Source organism: Parasteatoda tepidariorum, chromosome 1 (genome assembly GCF_982258835.1).
Source record: "Parasteatoda tepidariorum strain Cologne lab strain chromosome 1, Ptep-v5.0, whole genome shotgun sequence".
Taxonomy (NCBI): domain Eukaryota; kingdom Metazoa; phylum Arthropoda; class Arachnida; order Araneae; family Theridiidae; genus Parasteatoda; species Parasteatoda tepidariorum.
The window spans coordinates 16,081,078-16,105,897 of NC_141755.1; the positions used below are offsets into that span (position 1 = coordinate 16,081,078).

General features: G+C 28.2%; 1 protein-coding gene across 4 annotated transcripts in view; it reads right to left on the bottom strand.

Moving 5' to 3' along the window:
* LOC107450262 (uncharacterized) overlaps positions 1-24,820 on the bottom strand; it is a 111,508-nt gene that overhangs the window by 26,031 nt on the left and 60,657 nt on the right. The window contains exon 1 of one of the 4 annotated variants that reach the window (XM_087163790.1): positions 14,274-14,607. The exons of 2 other annotated variants lie outside the window; for them this stretch is intronic. The gene's annotated coding sequence lies outside the window, so the exon portion shown is untranslated. Of the gene's footprint in view, positions 1-14,180; positions 14,608-24,820 lie in introns of those variants that run through there. One more of the 4 variants, XM_087163767.1, reaches the window with a different exon arrangement.

Genomic DNA, 24,820 nt, shown 5'->3' on the forward strand with positions numbered 1-24,820 from the left:
TCTCCACTGACGGTTAGACTGTTTGGATTATCTGATAGACACTTTTCCTCGTTAACTGCCTGTTCCATGGATGACAAAGCAACTTCTTTTGATACTTCCAATATTTTAGAATTAATTTTATCATAAGATTTCTGAGTTATGGGCTTGGGCAAGCACATCACAGAACAAAATGTCTGCAGACTTGAAAGTCCACCACCAATGCACCGCATTGCAAAAACAGATCTTCTGTTTACTTCTGGAATGTTCTTATTCACTCCTATCAGTTTGCAGCTTTTAAAAACATCCCTTTTCTGACATGCTTGACATGTTATTTCAAAAGAAGACAACAATCCACACTGGGATTTCTCAGTCATTTTCAAGGAAGCATGACAAATTCCACAAGCAGCTACATTATTGAAAAAACTTATCAAGGAAGCAACATCAATAAGGCGATAACCATCAAAAGTCTCTTTAGTTTCAGTTTCGATATCCTTGAAACTGGAACATGACATCGAAAGCTTTTTCTTAGAAGCACTTTTAAAATCCTCTTTTTCAATAAAAACATTGCAACTGCCCACATTTACACTTTGCCGAAATTGATTTCCACGAAATCTTCTCTTTTTTGGTCTCTGACCAGATCTACGAGGATTATTCATGATTATTTATAATAAATAAATCAAACCGAAACTAGATTTTTGACTAAAATGAAAGCTAATAGACGAATGTACAAATATTAATCTAAGATTAAAAAACGCATGCAATTCGAATATAAACAAATAAAATCTGCAAAGGGTTGGAGCAGTGTTGAGTTGTAGACACTTTAAATCTCAGATTATTATTAGAAACTATAAGATAAGCCCGAAATGAAGCAATTCGCGACCACGCCCACTAAAGCAATTGTTGGTGAGTGACTTGCCTTCTAACCCTTATAACTTTTGAACCAATTGAAAGATTTCGAAATGTAAGATATGAAAATGCGCAGAATAATGCAAGGAATAAAAAAAATGATTCTTGAAAAATCGATTTTTTGAGAGTTTTAAGGGTCCTGACCCCCCTTAAGCAATCTTATAGTGCGTTTGTTTAAAGTTTATCAGTAGCATGCTTTTTCTTCATTTAGTAGGTAATTCTAAATAACTACAGAAAAAGATTAAGTTTAAAGCAAAATATCAAGTTCTTTCAATGTTATTATTCCCAATTTAAATTGATTAGTCAATTTATTTACAAAAAAAAATAATTTCTTGAGAAAAAAATTAAATATCTCATTAAATATTTAATATCTCAGTTTAAGTATCAGTAAACTTATGAAGCATTATGGGTTTATTTTGCATAAATTTAATTAACATATGGCCTAAATTTTAATGTCAGTTTTCATTTTCTTTGTATTTAACATCTAATATAAATATTAACGCTATCCAACAATTTTTCTATCAAATAAATACTTTTTTTTAATATTTTGAACAAATGTCATTTATATAATATAGTATCGTAAAAATATAATTGCATTGCTAGCCTTTTTGTAATTATCTATATTACATAATAACGCATAATATATGTTTTATATGGCGATGTTCGGATATTTTTACATCCAATTTCATATCATTTAATTGATCATTATCAGATATTGTTTACAGAAACCATTAAATTAAATAAAATTTGTAACTTTTTCATTTAATTAAACAAATTTGGATTAATTTGAAATTTGATTAATGCAATGTTCTGGAACATGTATAAAAATTTAAACAGATTGTAAACTGTTATATAATTTTGCAATTATTAATTTTAAGAAATATGCAATTCACAAGGTTTATAATGTTTTACTTGCATATACCTAAATTATTATTTAAAAATTTATTCCTAAGCTTCAGTATAAATGATAATATTTATAATATTCATATATTATAATATTTATATATAACAATATTCATAATATTAATATATAATAGTTTTTATATATTTCAATATTTATAATATGCAAAAAACATTAAATAGAACTCAATTTTCATTCAAGAGTTTTCAGTTTTCTTTCCGTAAGAATCAAGCAATTTCGAGTCCGAAAAGTCTCATTACGTAACAATCGTTATTTTGTTTTTGTTTTAGTTAACAGCGCTAATAAATAGCATATGCTCATGCATCATTGCTGCAGCATCTGTTTCAAAACTTTTATAGGTCGATGCTGATTTTAAAGCTTTAAGAATGCAACTCATAAAAGTTTCCAGAAAAGATTCAGATTTCTTTTTTTTTCTATCTTGTCTCAGAAAAGAATAAAAAATTCTAAATGCTATATTGATTTAACAGTTCAAAATAGTTTAGAGAGAAGAAAAAGTTTCCAAACATTTTTGTCATATTCAGAGACGAAATAGTCTTATACAATTGTTTAAAACAAAAATCGAAAAGCCAAATCAACAAAAATCAACTAATACATTTTATGTTTATTTTACTAATAAATTGTACTGTTTTTTCTTATTATTTTATTTTATTTTCTGTTTTTACGTGTTATTTTTACTTATTGTGTTCTATTTCAGTTGTTGAAATTTTTTTAAAAAATTTTTTTGAGTGCTCCTCAAACTATTGTATTAATATATTTTGCTTTGGCTATATTGATACAATATCAGAAAGCACTCTTTTTTGCGGATATAATCATGAGGGCTGATGAAAAGATTATATCTTCTTTTCTCCTCCGGTTTTTTTAAAAAAATTTCATCCTTTTTTTTAATCAGTTGTTTCTTATTCTTTTAATTATTATTTCCCCCCTTTTTCATATGTCTATAATTTTCCTTTGTTTTATCTTCATTTTGAACTTATCTAATGAGCTCTGTTTACTTGCAGCTTAAGCGCAATAAATGAAACTTATTGTTTTTCTTAACTTTCTTCGTGTTTTCTTGTATTTATTTATTTTGCTATATATATTTGCAAATAGAACAAGAATATATTTAACCATAGTATTTTTCATTTTTATCTTCTATTAGTTTTTTCAAGCATATAAATCAGTACCTTATTTTATTAACATATTATAAAAAAACAATTTTTTTAAGAACAAAACATTTAATTTCATCATCCATCATCATTTGAAAGTAATTAGGGATAAAATAAATTTTAATGTTTCCAAAAACTTTATTCTTATCTATGCCGCATTAAGTGATAGATATTTTTGGATTTTGTCGTTTGAGAAAAAGTATCATATAAATTATATTAAATTGCATTAAGTTTAAATACTAACCATTAAAAACTTTTAACGTTTTTTTTTTCATACAGTTTGAATATTAAACCTCTTCCTTAAAGAATTCTTTGAAAGTTTCTACATAAAATAGCTTTTTTAATAGCTTCTTAATGGAATACCTAATTAGGAAGATAAAATATGTAAAGTTACATTTTATGAAAAAGCGAAATTCTTGTAATAAAAAATAAAACTAAACACAAACAAATTCATTTAGTATTACATACGTTGTAAAAGAGTTTTACTCATTTTGAATTCAATAATAATCTGAGAACGTAATAAAATTATTATATTACTTTATTTAGTCAAATCCCTTTTCTGATTTTTCTAGGGTTTCCGATTTTGAAAACTGAAAAGTTTTTTTTTTTGATTCAAAAAAATTGAATATTTAATTAAAGAAAATTTTGTTTTGCTAGGTTTTTTGTCGGCTAAAATCATTTCTTTTCAAAAGTTTAAAGTTCGTTATAAACCTAAAATTTTGGTAGTAATAAACTCTGATGCATTCGTATAGGTTCCTTGTGGTCTACCACAATAGTTTAAATAGTAAAAAAAACTTATAAATATGATAAAAAATGTTTTTAGCTAGGTTAGCAAAAATCATAATTTTTAAAGGAAGTTCAAATTTTATGGAAATTGCTTTTTTTTTATTTGAATAAATTTTTTATTTATTTGAGCATTTACTTATTAAAACTGAGATAAAGTATATCAATAATGCTTAATAAAATTTTAAAGCAATATTTAAATTAAATAATTGAAAGTTTTAACTAAAATAATTAAAATTAGTACGTACAAAATAATTTCAAAATATATAATCATTTAAAAATTAAAACCTTATTTATTTTTATTCAAGTTCAACATCAAACATCCTCGCGGATTTCTTAAGGCTGAGTCTCAATTATTTAGATAGATATCAAATGAAGAATAAAATCGTTTATTTCAAGAATCATCAAAAAATTTAATTATTCTAAATTACATTTTACAGAACAAGTCATTCTCTGTTGCTTACATGCACATATTTAATAATTTTTAAAAATTGCTAGTGCGTAAGTAAAGATAAAACTAAAGATATATGATTGAATTTTATTTATTAAACAGCCAATTACTTTTAGAACTAATGGAAAATTATAATTTCTGAAAATTTGTTCTAAGTGTTATCCAGATTTAGTCTTTTCTGTTTCGAACATCAAAATAACAATTTCACATATTTTTATCTCTCATTATTTCATTAGATAAGTCTTGAGTATCAAAAAAATCCGGACTTGGAAAGCAGCACTCTAAAAAGAATATTTATAATTTGGTTTAAAAAATATTTTTGACTTGAATCGATGATTTTTAGAAAAAATCACCTGATTTTAATCAATGATATTTTTTCGAAATCAAATGGTTTAAATCACAATTCAAATCATGATTTAAATCTTTTCAACAATGGTTTCTAGATTTAAAAATTTTAATTTATTTAATAACAATGTTAATTGCCACAATAATTCTTCAATTCTTATAAAGAAATAGTTCACAGTTCAGTTCAAATTTATTTCAACTGCTTGCAATTTATAAACTAAAAAAATGGAAACTAGTTTAACAATTTTATGAAATTTGAAGACATGGTTTAAAAATCTAAATATAGAAATTTTAGTATCCACATTTTTGAAAAAAATAAAGCAAAGACTATGGGGAGAGTTGTTATCGACAATGTCAACCTTCATCTTCATCTATGAATCAACCTCAACATAGAATCGATTTAACATGTCTTATATACTAACGAATTAGAATTGTACTTTTGTAGTGGTAGATACACTACAGTACTCCCCCATCAGAATTATATCTGTCAAGATAGGCGTGTTCACGTCTCGTCCGAAGGTCATCAATAAGGGGATAGTAGACAATGTCAACCGTCATCAATGAAAAGGTACCCCAACATGGAATCTTACTTACTTACTTTATTTAACAAAAGCTGGGCACCTGGGCCGCGCAGAAGACCCATATCCCATTCATCGTGAAATTACAGTAAAATTAGAAAATGAAAGCAGTTTGTATACGGAGTCTCTGGGGTGACTGATATTGTAAAGCAAGCACCTTGCTTGTTTAACTGAAAAGAAAGTGAAAATAATTCTAAGCAACTTGCTATAGTAAAGATGGCTGTGTATGTATTGTCCACATGAGGTAACAGGTTTGAATTTCAAGGCTATAGAAAAGATGGCTGTGAATCTATTGTCAACATTAGGTACAAGGTTCAAATTTCAAGTTTGGTATTGTAGTTGAAGCAGTTGAGATTGTAATCTGTTGATGTTTTGAACTATTGCTATGAACTATTGATGTTAGAGTTGGAGATTTTTACTTATGTTGGTAGTTTCGGTACGAGGCGTCAGAGGTGAAGTGTGCAGCTATTGGTCTAAGGTTTTTGTCTTTTTTAAAGTTTTCAAATTTAAATATTTCATTGAAGTTAGCTGTATTGTAGTTGATAGCTTTGTCATAAAAATCTGCATTAAATTTGTAAACATAGAATCGAGTTAACATGTCTTACATATTAGTGAATTGGAATTAAACTTTTGTAGTGGTTGATACACTACAGTATTCCCCCACCAGAATTATATCCGTGATAGAATTCGATGAACGGATACCACTAGTTGATTCATTGCTGTTTTGTGAGAAGCCGGAAGAGCTATATTAAGATCACCGTTCCTTTTGAGTGCTGATCGTGAGAGCTGTATTAAGTTCACGGACGTGGTCGCTCCTGTGTTGTCTTTAGCAGTCGTGTGTATAAATTGTACGTTATGTGTGATCGAGAATGAGCACGAGGAGGTGGGCAATGTCGCAGTCACAAGTAGCAAGTCAACTGTTCATTGTGGACCATCCATCGAAGTAGGCGTGTTCAAATCGAAGTGTGAGTTTCTGTCAAAGTAGGCGTGTTCACATCTCGTGCGAAGTTTACCAATGTGGGGATAGTAGTTATCGACAATGTCTTATATTGTAGTGAATTGGAAGCATATTTTTTGTAGTGGTTGGTACACTACAAAGACATTTGCAAAGAGCTTAAAGAAAATAAAGGTTGTAATTTAATGTAAGACATAGCACGTAAAATATTGTTTTTTCTTTCTCAGATAATAAATTTTTAGCCTTTTTAATTGATTAATAGATCAATGAATAGTAAAGTGCAACACTAAAAGCTAAAAGACAAAATTTAAACTCGACAAACTTTAAAAAGACCTTATAAATTAAAGTGAATTCTTAGGTCGGTGTCATAAATAAATTTGCTTCTGTTGTATGTAAGGTTCGCATAAGTCTAATTTTATTACAGCAGATAATAGTTTGACTTTCATATAAAAAGGTGGCAACATTCAGAGATGTAAATAGAATGCTTCGCAAAAGCATATATTTCGCTGTTATTATTTTTCATTAAATACTGGGTAGACTATATTTGAGGGTGCCCCTTGATTCTCGCCAAGTTGTGATCGCGGTTGATCGCCAGCTTGGGCGATTTTGAAACCCAATCGTGATCCTGATTAGTTTAGATTTTAGCGTTATTTTTAAATGTTCAACGGTACATGTAATTTCAGAGGTCCGTTAGTTCTGCGTTGGATACCGGCTGATAACGTTACTTTTGAATCTAATCAATAAGATCGAAGGTATGTGGGCAGTCATAAAAAGGGATTTAAGAAAAAAATGTCACTGCTAGTTCGGTATTACAGACGCCATTTCCGATTCGTATTTTGTCGAATTTATGTGGCGATCGAAGTACACAGATTCTATTCATGATAAATTTAGACAGTATCTAACTGTTATTAGATAATTCTGTGCACCTAAATCTGAGAATATTCAAGCTTAGTGAAGAAGTGAGTTGTTTTTTTCCTTTTCTTTCTGCGCCTACTCCATAAATTTTTTTTTCGATTCAAAATCCTTTTTATTGGGTTTATTAATTTAGCTTATATTGGGTTCATTGCAAGTTTTGGCCGATGTTTCGTTGAAATTTTTCAATGTTTTATTGAAATATCATTATGTTTTGGCCGACATTTCGGATACCACGGTGTTCCGCGCAAACAGGAATATCTCTTCGCTTATTTACTGTATTGCATATTAACTAAATTCCTTGTCATTCAACTTTATCTTATATGGCGCAGCCGTCTTTTAAAAAAAGAACCTTTTTGCAACTTCTTCTTTGAACATCGAACTTCTTCTATCGCTACATTTTAAATTCTTTCCATGAAATTTTGACTGCCAACGAAGCAAAAAAGTATTCCTCATTGGCTGAAACTCGCCAAGGTAAACCTATTTTGACAAAAAAATAACATTTAACCGAAAAAAATTTGAAAATTGGATTTTATTACATACTGATTTCTTCTCGCCAAACATACGTCGCAAAAACAGATTCGCTGCACTTTTCTCGCCAAGATGTCAACAGACGTGAATTCTGTTTTGAATGCCTTGAATGTGGAACGACTGACTCATTTAACTGTCACCCAGTTAAAATCAGACTTGCGTTTAAGAAATCTTTCGCCCAATGGAAATAAAAATGACTTAATATCGCGCATAGTTAATGATAATATAAAAAGAACAGATGATGGAATTTTAGATGAACTTTTAACTCTTCGCATGCAATCGCCAAATAATGACAACAATGCACAATATTCCGAAGAAAATTGCTTCGACAACTCAGAATTATTGACTAAAATTGAATTACTTCAGAAACAAGTGGAATTTTTAAGCAGTCAACATATTCGTCAACTCGCCCCTTCACCTCCTCTCTCGCAAACTGATTCTAATATTGCAGCAATTCTTGCTACATTTATGGAGAAAATACTTTTATAAAATATCTCTTCGCTTATTTACTGTATTGCATATTAATTAAATTCATTGTCATTCAACTTTATCTTATATGTATAAGAGGCTACAAAAACTCGTTTGAAAAAACTTTTGAACATTTAAGGTTTGAGGTTTCAATTCTTTTGTCAATACGAAGTTTTCCAATGGATTTTTTCCCTTTCTAAATACACGAGCAGACCGAAATGAAAGCAAGTAAGTTTCAAGATGGATACTTTTTAAATCGATAATCAAAAAGTATTAAGAAAACACACCAAAGAAAACTGAGGAAAAGGTTTTGAAAATTCCATTTAAGCTAATTTTCGAAAATATAATTTAAAATTCTTGTAAGAGGATTCTTGAATAAGGTAAAATAAAAGTTTAGAGCCAGTTAGCATATTAACTCGCTTCATGTGAATATTATCTTTCATACATTGGGAGAAAAGTATGGCAAAAACAACCAGAATATGGTAAAATTTACCGCGTGTTTGGTGGTATAAAAAAACAAAAAGCTTTAATTTTTACCAAGTGCTTTGATAATTATTTTCATAATATTAACAATAAAATTTTGATTTATAATGTGTGGTAAAATTCGGTAATTTTATCATGATACCTTAAGGTATGGTATAAAACCAATTTATTTGGTTAAATTTATTTTTCAGTTTTGTATTTTCTACTAAAAGTGTGATAATACTCAAAATTTTAAAACCAGAATTTTCATTAAACCATTACCATATGAATGAAAAAAATTATAAATAAATAGTTTAAATACCGTTTATATTATATATTGCACAGAATTATGTTTTTTTAAACATAAATTGCTCATGCGCTGCAATAGTGGCACAACTAAAAAGACACGCGTTTTGTACTAAGAACAGGTGTAAATATGAAAATACACATTCTTTTCAGCAGCAATACTAGCATAACTCATAATTCAACTTGATGGTAATCTTCGTTTAAGCAAACTAAAGCATTTCTTATGCATTTTCCTTAGAAATGAAAACTTTAAACCCACTTATCTCAAAGCATGATTTATTGTGTTGAGTGAGGTAATGATTTTGGTAAAATTAACAATATAGTTTCATAATATGTGACAAAATCTGGTAAATGAGGTAAAATTCGTTTTTTTTCACGATACCTTAGAGCAGAAATGCTAAGTAAATTCGATTAAATTTACTTTTCAGCTTTGTATTTTTCATTAAATGTTTGGTAACAAGAGCTATAATTTTAAATACCAAAATTTTTTAGTAAACAGTTAACATACAAGTGGAAAAATTTCAAAATGAATGTTTTAAACAACACATAATTTCGTTTTGTTACTAAAATAATGTTCTTTTTTTTCATTTTAAAAAACTAGAAATGTCATTACAGTACGATAAAATTACCAGAATTTTTTTCTTCGTGAAAACTACTCAAGAACATTTTAACGAGAATTCAATTTTTATTACTTTATTAAGAAAGTAATTAGCCACTATTTTGCTAGATTGTTTTTAAGTTTATTTAAAAGGAAATAACTTCAAAATTGAGAATTACATGAAGCAATTTATTTAATGTTTGTAATATATACAAACTAGATAATAAATGTAATACTTTTAAAATAATATGAATGCTTATTTTCTTTCTCGAAAGGTTTTTTTTTTCACAATCAGCTTGATAACCGTCGTTGAACAGTTGGCTCAATTTCGGGTTCATGACTACCGATGCTCAACACCGTAGCCTTGTAATTCTGAACCCAATCCAGAAGACAAAAGAACTCCTGAATTAAGTATTGGGAGAAATTTGCCTTCGTGGAGAGCTTTTTGATGGAACTAACCTGCTTTTGCATCTACTGCTGAAGTAAGACCATGAGAACCTCCCACGGTTAGCCTGACAGCAAGGGAACTCTAACCCATGATTTGTCTACCACTGAGGATATTTTCACGTCAGCACTGTAGTCGGTGCAAGCTGGATGCGGAATTCGCATCGACTTGCCATGGCTGGGATTCGAACCTGGCTCACCTCAAGGCATTTGTTCCATCCCCTGAGCCACCGCGGCTCCTTACAATTAGTTTTATAACCGTCGCTGAACAGCCGGCCCTATTTTTGGGTTTACGACTACAAACGTTCAACACAGTGGCCTCGTAATTTTAAACCCAATCCAGAAGACAAGGGAACTTCTGGATCAAGCATTGAGAGAAATTTTGCCTTAGTGGAGAACTTTTTGATGGAAATATCCCGAATTTGCGTTACATGCCATCGACCAGCCATCGCTGGGATTCGAACGCGTTCGCCTCATTGGAAAACGAACGCTCTTTCTCCTGAGACATAATGTCTCTCGCAATTAGTTAATAATTCATCAGCAGATGAAACAGCTGACAGTAAAACTATCAAGTTTGTAACATCGTCTCAACAGCCATACATGCATGGGAGCCTATTTGTTTTATTTTCAGGTTGCTATTTTTTCTTCAATTGCAACGCCATCTGTTGTCGAACTTTGTAACTTACTTTGAAACTGATAGTAAGAAATGACCTTAGTAAATAACTAAGAGCCGTATTTTTTTAAAATATATTATTCGGTTTTTCTTCAGCTGATTTTTAATTAATCAGTCATTTTAGACACACCAGGTAAATTAAGAACAATATATTCAAATTCTCGATGCAATCATGTAGCGAAGAACAGCTATTATGAAGAAAACTGGGATGGATAGTTAAATTCAAAAAAGGAAAAGAAAAAGTTTTACCTACATATTTTGGTATGAGAGAAGTTTGAATATTAGCTTTCATTTTACAAAAAATTGTATCGAGCACAGAGGTTCGTTTCGACTGGAGACGAATGAAACAGTCATTAATACTTCAAAATCAGAAGAAATTTCTAGAAAATACAGCTATATTTCTAGCACTCAAATACAGCTCGAATAAGAGCGCAGTACAGCAAAACAAAGGTTTCATAATCACAGACGGGAACATGATTTAACTCCGGTCAGAACACTACTGCAGTCACAAGCGACGCCCACTTCAATTTATATTGACTTGGCGACAAAACTCTAGAGCTTCCGACACGATTTTAGACGATTCTCGCTTAAATTCGTACATATTGGTCCTATTGCACTAAAACTGGATGTTTCCAGAAAAATCATTTTATCACCAAAATTTTCGCCAAGTGACAAGTTTTCAAGAATTTCGCCGACAAAAATTTCGCCACCGAGTCTTACATAAGAAATACATTAGGAGTTATTTTCTTTCTCAATCGCGTTACATTTTCACGATTTTCTTGAAAATTTTTTAATGAAACTGTTTATTTAGGCCGGTCTGAGATATTTAGCCTCATAGCAAAATAATATTTACAAAACTATACAAATGTTTATAAATTTGTAGCAATATTTTATGATTAGTGTGCAGTTATGGCAAACGTTATTATTAGTCAATGATTAAGCAAAAAACGTTATTTTTAAATCGCTGAAACGATGGAACATTTCGTACATTAATGAAAACAGCAAAGGAAAATTTATTTTGCGATACGGCATTGTAATGATACATTTTTTTAAAAATTAGTTATAGAATACAATGAACAAATTAAATGAATATGAACAAAAAAAAATTATTATATAGAGGCCTACATTTTAATTAGTTTATATAAAAATGGAGTTGAGAGTCTATCTTAATATTAAGCAGTTAAACATTAAGCTTCCATCCCTTCATGCTGAAGATTTTGACGGGGTAGGCGACAAATGCTTATGACCACGTACACATGAATAAACGGAGATCTTGTAGAATAAGATTAAATTAAATTGAATCAGCTTTGTCTTTTCGAAGTTTTTATTAATGATCTTCAGACCAAAATTTAAACAAAAAAATTGAAAACATTTTTTTTATAATGGAAATTTATCTTTCTAATGATTTTTGAAAGAAATGTTTATTAGCTGAAATATTTTAATTAATGTCGGTTTTTTAGGAGATCAATCATGTAATATTTCCTCATAGTAAATTTTAAAAATAAATATAGTAAGTAAGTATTCAAGCGCAAGTAAGTATTCAAGTATTTAATGATAAAGCAAGTTTTTCCTTTATGATAAAACATATATTAATTAAGCAATTTATAGTATTAGATGATAGGCGAATATTACTATTACTCATATATTTTTTAATGCTAACTTAAAAAGGCAATTAGACGCATTATGAAATGACAAAAAAAATGTAAAAAAAGTTGTTATTTTCATAATGTTAAAAGAGTCATTAACGTTTTCACATTAATGACGTTTAGCTTAAAAGACATATATTTTGGTACCATGTTTCTCATTTATTACAAGGAATAATTTTTAATATATTTTTTTGGTGTTATAAATCCAATTTTAACAAGGATCAGCTATAACACGTGTTAAATAGTAAATGGTTAAGAAAATATTTTTTGGAACACACTTTTAATTATACGTAATTAGAAAAGTCTCTTATGCAACAATTTTTCCATTATGACACATAAGTGAGGTTTTTAACCACTATACATTCAGTAAATTAGTTAAAAACTAAAAGTTAGCTTTAGAAATATTAAAGGTTAGCTTTTTCTATTTAGTTAAAATTACACTCTGACTAGGATCAAGCAAATATTATGTTATGAGAAAGTTAATCTCTGATTTTTTTAAAATTTTGTTTCGTCGAAGTTCATATTACTGATTAATTAATATTGTAATATTACTTTTATCTCGTTTCCCACTTTTCATTAAAGGTTTAAGGTCGTTCTCAAGAATTAGGTTGTTTTACTTTTACATAAAATAAAATATTAAGTAACATATCAAAATTACCTTTTACTCCTAATATTCATAAGATAAGTTGAATAAATGAAGCAATGACGCTAAATACGGTATTTGGAGTCATAAGTAATTTCCAAATTTATAACTGACTAAAAGTTATTAATTCGAAAATGTAAATCAAGTTGCATAATATAAAGCTTAAAATATAAAGAAAACATCAATTTTTCAGATAATTTCCTGAGTCAAATTTAAATGGTCAAATACATTTCAGTGGGCAAGGAGGTGTGACTCAAAACTTGCATTTTTACGTTTCCTTCAAATAAATGAAGTGCTCAAACAAAAATACAATTAAATAATGACCAAAGCTACAATGTAATAAAAGCAATTGAAAAGACAATAATTAATTATTAATTTTATAGTTGATTAATTAATTATTGAAAAGACATTAATAAAGACATTAATTAATTATTGAAAAGACGCAATTAATTATTAATTTTATTTGCGTTTTTAACATACATCATTTTAAAATGATTTATTTAAATGATTTTTCTTATTCTTTTAAACTTTTTAAAAATTTAATCATTAAATATTTAATCGAAAGTAGTGATTAAACTTTCATGCAAATTTAAATAAATATCTACTAATATTAAAAATTCGAGATAAGTAGCATAAAAGACTGTCATAATTTTACATTTAAGAGAGATCATAAACATTTCAAATAACTATATATTGATCTTTATTGCCATAAGCAATTTTTAAAAAATTGCAAGCATTATTTTAAAAATATATTATTGTAGTTCTTGATTAATATAATATTTCACCGTAATAAGTCATTTTCATACATTCTTACCAATATTTATTAGTCCATTACTTATATTTCTTTCTAATTCATTTTCTAAATGCTCTAACTAATATATAAATTTGCAGTAATATATTTAAACTGTATAAATATATAGTGTAATATTATATACTTTTATTGCCACTTTAATTTAAAACAAAAATTAGAATTTTATAAAAATTAGTTATTTACCTTCAATGAAGAAGAGTAAAAAATGATAAGAGTATATTTGAAGTTTTAAATTTAAACTATATAGTTATATAGTGTAATATTATATACTTTTATAACCATTTTAATTTAAGACAAAAAATAGAATTTCATAAGAATTGGTTATTTACTTTCAATGAATAAAAGTTAAAAAAATAATAAGAGTAGATTTGCAGTTATAAATTTAAACTATATAGTTATATAGTGAATATTATATACTTTTCTATCCATTTTAATTTAAGACAAAAAATAGAATTTCATAAAAATTAGTTATTTACCTTCAATGAATAAGAGTAAAAAATTATAAGAGTAAATTTGCAGTTATAAATTTAAACTATATAATTATATAGTGTTACATTATATACTTTTATAACCATTTTAAATTAAAACAAAAAGTAGAATTCAATAAAAATTAGTCATTTACCTTCAATGAATAAGAGTAAAAAAAATCGAAACTTAATCCAAAAAAATAGTGTGGAGATGCTCTAATGAGCTCCTAAACAGAACAACTATTTACCTCTCAATATCTGTGGTACTTTAGTTATGAAGCCTTTATGAATTTGTCATAGAAGAATCTCTGATACATATTTTTGACCTCAATAAAAACAAATAGTGGAAAAAGCGGCATAAATGAAAAAAATGTCCCTTTCCATTTTCTTCCGGTGCTTCTTTATGCCCTTTTTTTAATAATAATAATAAAAAAAAAAAAGAAACTCCATTACGCGGAACAAGAATAGCTATCGAAAATTTGTTTCCTATCGTATTTAGATGTCTTTCACAGAGAGTGTACTTTGACAGGAAGGAGAATAACATGCATTACATCTGGTGATAGTGTTGCCAGATTATCATGTGAGTGAATGCAAAAGATCGTTTGGAATAGTTTTATCATGACAACAAAAAATGCAGATGGTTCAGTGGACCAAATCTGTAACGACAACTCAGAGGGGGTTGAGGATGTGTTCAGTGTTCAATTTGAATAGCTACGATGACTGTTGATAGATGAATAATATAAGTTAATTTGAAGTAGTCGAAAGTTTTTAGAGATTCTGATACGTTGAAAAATTTATTTTATATGCATGAGTGTTGCAAAGAAACAAGAAGTTGTTTCTACACAATATTTTTTATGTGTCTTTCAGGCAGTTGTAATAAACGGTTTTGGAATACTTCTTAAGCAATATAAAAGGAGTTTTGATATTGCGGTTTAGAAAACTTAACTTAACGTTGAACAATAAGTTTGAGAACAGAGAAAAAATGTATGGTCAAAGCTATCAGAATATGGTAAAATTTATCATGTTTCTGACTATATGGAAACACCAAAAAGCTCGGTAATTTTAATCGAGGATCTTTGATAATTATTTTGGTAATATTAATAATAAAATATGGTTTTATAATGTGTGGTAAAATTTAGTAAATGTGGTAAAATTTAGTAATTTTATAATGATACCTTAGAATATAATATAAAACTAATTCGGTGAAATCTATTTCTCAATTTTGTATTTTTGCTAAAAGTGTGGTAATAAAAACTATAATTGTGAATACCAGACTATCCGTTAAACCATTACCATATGAATGGGAAAATGTCCAAATTAATGTTCAAAATACCGTATAGTTAAGTTTTATTAATCAGAATTATGTTTTTCTTAAACATAAATGTCATTACCATATAACACGTTAATTTTACCAGAATTTTTCTATGTGTGCAGGTTTTCTGAAACTCTCATAAGATGTAAAATTAAATCACATTTTCGTTTCATTTAATCATAGCATCCCGTGATCAATTTAACTTTTACTCTCTAAAGAAATCGGTTCAATGCTGAACCATGGTAAAGGTACCCGTAAATTTCCTGTAACTTTGAAAAAAATGTTAATAATTTCTTCGAAGTTCATCATGCACTGTAAAAATTTCTGGATCAAATTACGGTAAAAATTATCGATACACTGGATGGCTGTGCTTTTTACCGCAAAATCGGTAAAAGCAGGGCATGCTTTTTACCGCATGTTGCGGAACAAAAAACTGATATACCGTAATTTTTTACAGTAATAAATACTGTAAAATCACTGAATATTTTACGGTTAAAACGGTTTTTAAGGATGCCTATACCGTATTTATACCGTAATTTGATCCGAAAATTTTAAAGTGTGTAATCAAGTTCAAGAAAAACGAAAACATGATTTAACTTCGAATTCGTCCGAATTAAAGTCCGAATTAACTCCGAATTAAAGTCGCTGTAAATGTGAAAAATATTGCATATATTAAGCTCCAAAGTTTTTAACTTTATGTAAATGTGTAAAAAAGTATTGAATCGTATAAATACTTCCTAAGCTTAACAGAATACATATACAATAATTATAAGATAAAATGTAAGTGGAATTGCAGCACTATGAAATTCTTGATATTCAAACTTGAATTTTTCATTAAAGTATAGATTCTAATCGGATTTAATAGAAAAATACAAGGTTATAAGGTAAAATACAAGGTTATATACAAAATATAAGGTTAGTTACAAACTGAATCAAAATTGATTGAACGAAGTATAATATCGGTACTTTAAAACCATAAGTAGGTGTTAAAAGGAATCATATTTTACTTGACTTATAGTATTGTATAATCAAGTTCGTAGAACGATAAAAGGGCTCCACTTAGTACACTGCAAAAAAAATTCCTGGTCAAATTACGGTATAAAGTTCCGGCACTTGCATCATTCGTAAAATCCATTTTTACCGTAAAATATTATGCAGTAATTTATAGAGTAATATTTATTTAATGCGAGTGCTTCAGTGATTTTAGGGTAATTATTACTGTAAAAATTACAGTATATCAGATTTACAGTATACAGTATATCAGATTCCGTAGCATGTTTCGTTAAAAATGGATTTTACGGTAATTTTTGTCTTTATTTGATCCGGAATTTTTTACAATGCAGATGCCACATTTACTTTGTAGCAATTTTGGGCGATATTTTGGTTCAAAATTTTTCTAATAGTATGAAATTTTGCTATTAAATTGAAGAAATTTATTTGCAATGTTAGCCAACTCAATGTTAACTGATACATTATATCTATCTTTAAGTTAAGCTGATGTTTCATCAATTTTTTTTTATTTAGTACAAATCTCAGCAAACAAAATTTAATCTGGCAAAATATTTTCAGTCTTATAATTCAAATCATTTAACTAAATAAAACCTATTTAAAACTTATTATTTTCCTTCAAATTTCTAGAAAAGGAATTCAAAATGCAAATTATATTGTTCGTTTCGCCTTTTATTACCAAACTATCATTTCTTCAATTTCTAATTAGAAATTAAAGAAATGATTTGTGAAATTAAAGTTTTGTTTTCATGGAATGAAATTGTAAAATTAATTTTTAATTTTCAGAAATGCGTGTTTGAAAACGAATTATTTAATCAGTTTTTGAATGCATTAACAATAAACTTTAATAAAAATATGTTACTTTTTCTAATGCATTCATTTGCATACATATGATTTTTTTTTGTATTTTTATTTATTTCAAAATTTATACTATAAACTTGCTCGCTGTAATTAAACAATAAAGATATTAGTAATTCAAAAATATTATAAATGGCAATTATTAACAAAATAATTTTCATTTTTTCTTCAATTTTAATGAAATTCCTAATTAAATATTCAAAATAAATAATATTATATGCACCGTAGCTTCTTTATTTTTAATAATTCTGATTACTAAATTAAATCGGTTGAATATATTCATAAAATTCAACTATTCATCTATTAGTCTTAAAATATTCATTCCCATCAGACTAGCATTCTCTTTAAGGAAAAAGATATATATATCTGTTTTGACAAAATAACTTATTTAATTTCATTTGCCAGTTCACAAAATAAATTTTATTAGAATCTTTAGAAGAAAATATATATAACAGTTTTATTAAAATATGTGAAATTAAAACTGTTTTAAGGAACTCATTTGTTCATAACGATAAATTTCTCAGAAATAGCTATATTCGAAATTGAACTTTTCATAGGACAAAAAATAAATAAATAAATAACTTAAAAATTACTTTTATAGCATCAACCAAACTCAATTTAAAAAATTTTTAAGCTTATTTTTAAGATAGTTACTAGTTTTAAGATAGTGATTTTTAAGATAAGATTTTTAAGCTCACTTTTAAGACGTGAATAGAATTATGATGATTTTATTGAAATACATAAAGTTTGATTATATAATATAATAAGTTACCTAAATTTGGTTTAAAAAATAAAAAGAAAGTCGACTCAAAAAATTTAAATTAAACTTTTTTATTAAATGGAGTAAGTCTAGGAAAAATGACCATAGTTTTTTTCCAAATCAAAGTAAAACTACAAAGAATAGAGTTACAAGAAATGTTCATTCTTATTTTTATTAAATGCACAAACAATAATGAAATGAAATTTTAAAATCTTATACGTAAACGTTTTTTCCCTTATACGTTTTTTCCCCAAATAAAATATGGAGAAAAAACTATGAAAAACTGCTTGAAATTAAACTGACAATTGAATTTATCTCCTAATTGTCGAGGTAAGATGACCATCTAATACAGTAAAGGAAATTAAGGTATGGAAAATAACCATTAGCCTTGAAAAATTTGCAATAAGTTATGAGAAATGATATCTCACTTAGAAAATAAGTGAAAAGAATCTAATAAACAAACTTTGATGTACATATAGATTCAGTATACCAATCACTTTCGAAAAAACTTTACCACATTTTAGGCAAAGATTTCCTAAGTTTGTACATGACTATTGAAGCAATAGCATGCATTTTACACACTTCATCCAGTCATTACATTTAGTTGAGATATTGTTTTTTTCTTTAAGCCTAACACACAGACATTCATCTAAAACTCAGTAAATCCTGAGTGTATACACTAAGAAAAAATATATGGTAAGAACTACCAAAATATGGTAAAGGAAAATTTACCGTGTTTCTAGCTCTATGGCTAGCGTGTTTCTAGCTAGAAAACACCAAAAATTTCGGAATTTTTATCGAAACGTTATGGTAAAATTAACAATAAAATATGTTTTAATTTTATAGTTTTATGTTAAAAAAATTTGGTAATTTTATCATGATTCGTTAGAGAATGGTATAAAAATCATTTATTCGGTTAAATTTACTTTTCAGTTTTATAGTTTTTACTAACTGTGTGGTAATAAGTATTATAATTTTGAAAATACTGTAAATCATATAAACGGAAAAATTACCAAGTGAATGGTTAAAATACAGCACAGTTTGGTTTCATTAACCATAATTATGTTTTTTTACAAGAAATGTCACTTAAATATTTTACGGTAATTGTACCAGAATTATTTTCTTTCTGTAAAGTCGGTTAATATGTAGGGTTCTATCTAGTAGGTTATAGGATTCTATCGGATAATATGTTAGATGTGTAGAATCGGAATGCATTATAACAGTGTTCGTACAGTCTTCACAAAATTAAAAAACGGTTTCAATATTGTAATAAAAAAGCTATGAGTTTCTTTTTACTAGCTTTCATCTTAAAATTGAAAAACGAAACCAAAAGAAAACCATCAACGAAACCAAAGATTTCGTAACCGGATTTATTTATTTCCAGATATTAAGCGTTGTGGTGAAGATTAATTTACTGAAATACAGCTTATTTTCTTACTTTTGCTACTTTCTTTTAGATTTTAAATCCCCTACAATCCTTGATACGTCAATACGTATTAATGAAAACTGGCAATCTTTCCTCTATTTTATCACTACTATAGTCGATGGTCACCGATTTCATAGCGTAACTCCACTATAATATTTTTCTGCTTCTGTTTTTTACTCAAGGATTTACTTGAGCGATTGCAGAATGATTTTTAGAATTGGTTGAAAACTTTCTCTGTTTCTCTCAGTTTTTCTCAATGAATTCATTAAAAAAAGATAGGCGATTATGGAGAAGACTGAGAGACCGACACACCATCTCTAAATCCTTGTTTTATTATTATTTACGTTTAAGGACGATGTTAATTGAAAATTCCATTCCTTAGTTTCTCAACATTATAAAATTATGAGAAAAAGAGTTTATGAGAAAAGATATTACCATTATTAATGTATATATGTATACATTATAATGTATAATGTATATATACCATTATTATATATATATATATAGATTAAAAATATATCGGAGATATTGAAGCAGGTCATATCTCCTCTGTGGACATTTAACCTAATAGCTTTATTCTATATTTATGTATATTTTTACTTTTCAGATGAAATAGTGAATTTCAGGGAAATTATTTCTTATATTCAAGCATAAAATTTTATCCAAAATTCATTTAAAATATTTTTTTATGAATCGAGTTTAAGAATAATTTCACAAAATTACAGTTCACCATTTACCTTACAGGTAAGCTCAAAGTATCTTCAAAAGCTCAAATAAAAATCTTATTTAAATAGAATCAATTGAAGTTATGTATACATTTTAAAAATAAGATTTTGAAAGTAATTCATATAATGTAAATGTTAAAAATTTTTTTTAATCAATAAACATATATTTAAAACATTATTTTTACTTGTTATCCAAAGACACGTGTTGCTCTTTCTTGCCAAATAAGCTTGAACTTCAAAGTTTAAATTCAATTAGATACATTTTTCTTTGGAGAGAATGCACGCAGAAAATATTTTGAAAACATTCAACAAAGTTTAATATAATTTACATGAGCTAGTGCATAGATTTCATCATTACTCAAAATTAAAAGTCAAGATGAAAAATTTATATTTTCAAATCAAAATTCAAACTCCAAAAATCATTTTTATAAGCGAAAAAAATCAGTTAAAAAGTTATTTATTTATTGTTTGGCAACCCGTAGCAGAATCACCAATTGGAGCACCTGGTTGGCAGAATTCGGCTTAGTGGTATTAAAAGTATTTATTTTCCAGTTTAAATTTCAATCTATCATTTCAATTCTTTCTGCCAGTTTATATATTTCTTTTAGATAACTATACAGGAAATGAAGTCATTTCCATAATGACGTCCCCTTTGCATGTATATTTGATATCTTTGACAAAAATCCAGTAAAAAGTATACACATTTTCATAGTGTCCTGCTACGGCCTTTTTTCATGCACTCAAGTTAGGTTAATTTTTTTGGTATACATAAATTCCAGGCATTTTCTTTTTCTTTTCGAAATTTAAGGAGTTTCTCTTTGATCAATGCAAATGTTCATCTTTTAAAACTAACAAAAAAATGACTGGAATTAAATACTGGAAAATTACTGGAAAAATGAAACGTTTAACGGTTAACTGCCATTAACGGGTAAATTATAAACTTCTCTAAAGATGAAGAAATTTGCAGCGGGTTTCAAAAGTTCCGTGTCATGGAACTGACTCACTATCTTTAAAAAACGTCGACATTCAAAAATATTTAAATTAGGATTTAGCAAAAGCAATTTAATTTTTGTTTCCTTTACGCTAAGTTAATCTAATTATAAAAAAAAGCAAATAATTAAAGCCTTAGGAAATGTTTTTCAGTCCACAAGATGAACATGTACAAACATGTTTTGTTGACTTGTATATGTAAGAGTTTTTTTAAAAGCCTTCAAATATATTCTCCAAATGTCGTGTTTCTCGATAATGAAATAAAAGAAAAATTGATCTGAAAAAAAAGAAAAGTAATACTTTTACTATTGTGACGTAAAATACGAAATATATTGGAATTATTTGACTAAATAGTTACAATGTAAGAATTTTATCTAACCCCCTTTATTGCGTTTCAAAAAATAAATTTCCATTTTAATTGTTTGCAATCGGATTTCGTGAGATCTACGCACACGTAAAATATATAAACAGACAATGAAATCTACATTCATAGATCTTCACACTGTTTCGCCGTTACAAAACATATGATTAATAGAGCACATCTCCATATAAAAGGTTTCCGCTGTGGAAGGATTTACAAAACTGTCATCAACTAATATTTGTTACTAGATGAATGGTTGAAAGCATTTCTTTTTCTTTATAATGGTTAAATTATTCCATTATATTTTATTGAGATCATTTTCTTTTCATACTTATTTTGTACTTTCAAGTATAGTTAAGGTATAAATTTTTATTTATTTATTTACTTTTAGTTTCGAAATCCAAAAACTTTGAAATTTAATAGCCAATTTTCATTTTCTCTGTTACAGGTAGGCAAATTAAAATGTTTTGAAAAATGCGTGTTTAATATACGTTTTGCGGCTGTTTCATTAACTTTCTTACACAATTGTTTAAAACACGCAGTTTTCCACACTGTTTTAAATAATTGCATTTATTTAAAGGAACTTCCAGTGTAGCATGTGCATTTTTTTCAAAATTCTTTCATACTTTAAGTGCAAACATCCCAAAAATTTCGCTAATAAAACTTACAAGTCTGTAAAGCTTTAAAATTTTTCATAACAGGAGCTAAATAGTCAATATTAGAAACATAAGAACTGAAAAAATCACGAAAAGGCACTTGAATTTGCAATAACTTTCGAAACAAATAGAAATTTCAAAATAAATAAATAAGATAGGCTGAACTCCGACCCACCCTAGGGGGGTATACGGAGATAAAAGTAAAATTATTACAATAAATTTCTCTAAAAACTAAAATTATAGTAAAATTTTGCCAAATGCCAGTGGTGGTGATCAGTTATATCAGTTATTTATTTATTAATTAAAATAAATAAATAAATAAGTACTCTCATTGAATGTATAATACAAAATGGTCCTATCAGCACATCTAATTTCTACTCTGTAGTTATATTTATTTCAACTCGCAATCGATCGACCAACAGTTTTTTTACTACAAGTATAATTTTGAAACTAATTATCAAATCTGAATTTTTCTGTCAAATTTGGAACCTGTCAATTTTAAATTAAAATCTGATCTTCTGTTTCTGCACAACTTCGTAATTTTAAGTTTCTAAGTCTCATGAATTTTAAGCTGTAATCAAAATGTAACGTAAATAAATAAAAAAACAAGGAAAAAAAAACTACAAAAAAGCACTTAATAGCGATAGTTTTCGAATAATAGAAATTTCTGAAAAAAAACTCCATGTTAAATTCTTAAACGAATGTAGCTCTTTAAGCATGCTAAATTTCAACTCAGTAGTTTCATTTCTGCTGCCTGTAGAGTGGCCAATAAAGTATTTTTTCCAACAGCTTTATCAGTTGATAATTCTCAAACTAATTACCGAATGTTAATTTTTTTATTTTATCACGTTATTTTTCTTTCATTTGCGTACACTTCTCTACACGTTTTAGTAATTTCAAGTTCTAAATGCTGTAATTTTTTCACATCAAAACAAAAATTAACGAAAGTGAACAATTAAAACAACATCGGCGTCGTCGGCTCGTACTATTTTTTACTATAGAAAGAAATATACTTTTTTTTCATTGATTATTTACTTTTAACTATTTCGCTTATAATGCTTACTTATGATGCTTCTTGAAAATAACCAAATCGTTAAAATAAAACCTCGAATTATTTAAAAATACAAAGTTTTTCTAATCTCCATTTTTGATTTAAGAAAAAAAATATTTCATCATTTTCTTTTGGCTCCGAATATGCTTAGATTAGGAAATATTTCTTGATTTTAATGATTTTAATCCAGGTGAGAAAAAAAATCTCTAGTTTAATAGGTGAAAACTTTTTTGAAAAAAGAATAGTATGATAATTTTTGATATTTCAGTGTTTTTAATTAATATTCAGACAGTCATTAAATTACAGTTCGTAAATAGCAAAATAGAATCTATAGTTAAAATTGCAACTTTGTTTTGAATTGAAGGCACTCAGACTAGAGTTTTTTAGCTACCTTCAAAAAAGAACTCTAGCCACAGCAAAGATTTTTTTTTATTTCTTCATAAAAATTAAGTTTTTCGATAGAAAACTTTTCTCGGAAAATTCTATGACTAACCAACTGCTAAATTTTAGAAGTAAGGTATGATTTCCTTTGACTAAAAAGTTTAGAGAACTGTGTCAGAAACGGAAAGAAATGGGTTGACTAATAACCAGAAAATGAGCAACGCAATTCAGAGTTGAAACAAAAACTTTAAATAACTATCAATAATTTTAAAACTATCAATAACGAATTATAAATGTCTAACTTATAAAATATTTAAAAAAAAAAAACTATTTTGAACTAAATTTGTCTGTCTTGATAACATTTATTTTTATTTTATAACCGTCGTTGAACTGCTTTATGAGTTTACGACTACTAACATTCAACTCCGTACCCTTGTAATTTTGAACCCAATCCAGAAAACAACGGAACTATTGGATCGAGTATTGGGAGGAATTTGCCTTCGTGGAGGACTTGGAGCTAACCCGCATTTGCGTTACATGGAGAGGAAGACCACGTGAACCTCCCACGGTTAGCCTGACGGTAAGGGGACTCTAACCCATGATCCGTCTACCACTGAGGATATTTCACGTCAGCACTGTGGTCGGTGCAAGCCGGATGCGGAATTCATATCGACTGGGATTCGAACCCGGTTCACCGCATTGGAAGGAAAACGCTCTATCCCCTGAGCCATCGCGGCTCTGTCCTCATAGCATTTTTATTTTTTATTTTATAACCGTCGTTGAACAGCCGACCCAATTTCATGGGTTTACGACTACTTACGTTCAGCTCCGTAGCCTTGTAATTTTGAACCAATCCAGAAGACAAGGAAACTCCTGGATCAGTACCCCCAGAGGTATTGATTTGTTGTGGGAACATGGAGGACTTTGAGACTCGACAGATTTAACGTGCATCAGTCACCATTTACTACACGGGGAGTCTTCGGCCGGCGAGGATCGAACCCACGACCTTTTGGATATGGGCCCAGCGCCCTACCGACCAGGCTATCCCGGCTCACTTAATTATAAATTCATCAGGGGTCTGGAGCATGGATAGCCTGGTTGATAGGACGCTGGGCTTAAGTTCGTCAGAACGGGAGTTCCAATCACGCCTGCCGACGATTCCTCGGGTAGTAAATAGTGACTGCTGCACGGTAAATCTATCAGAACACGAAGTTCTCCATGTTAACATAGCAAATTAAACCTCTGGGGGTACTGGATTGGAGATTGT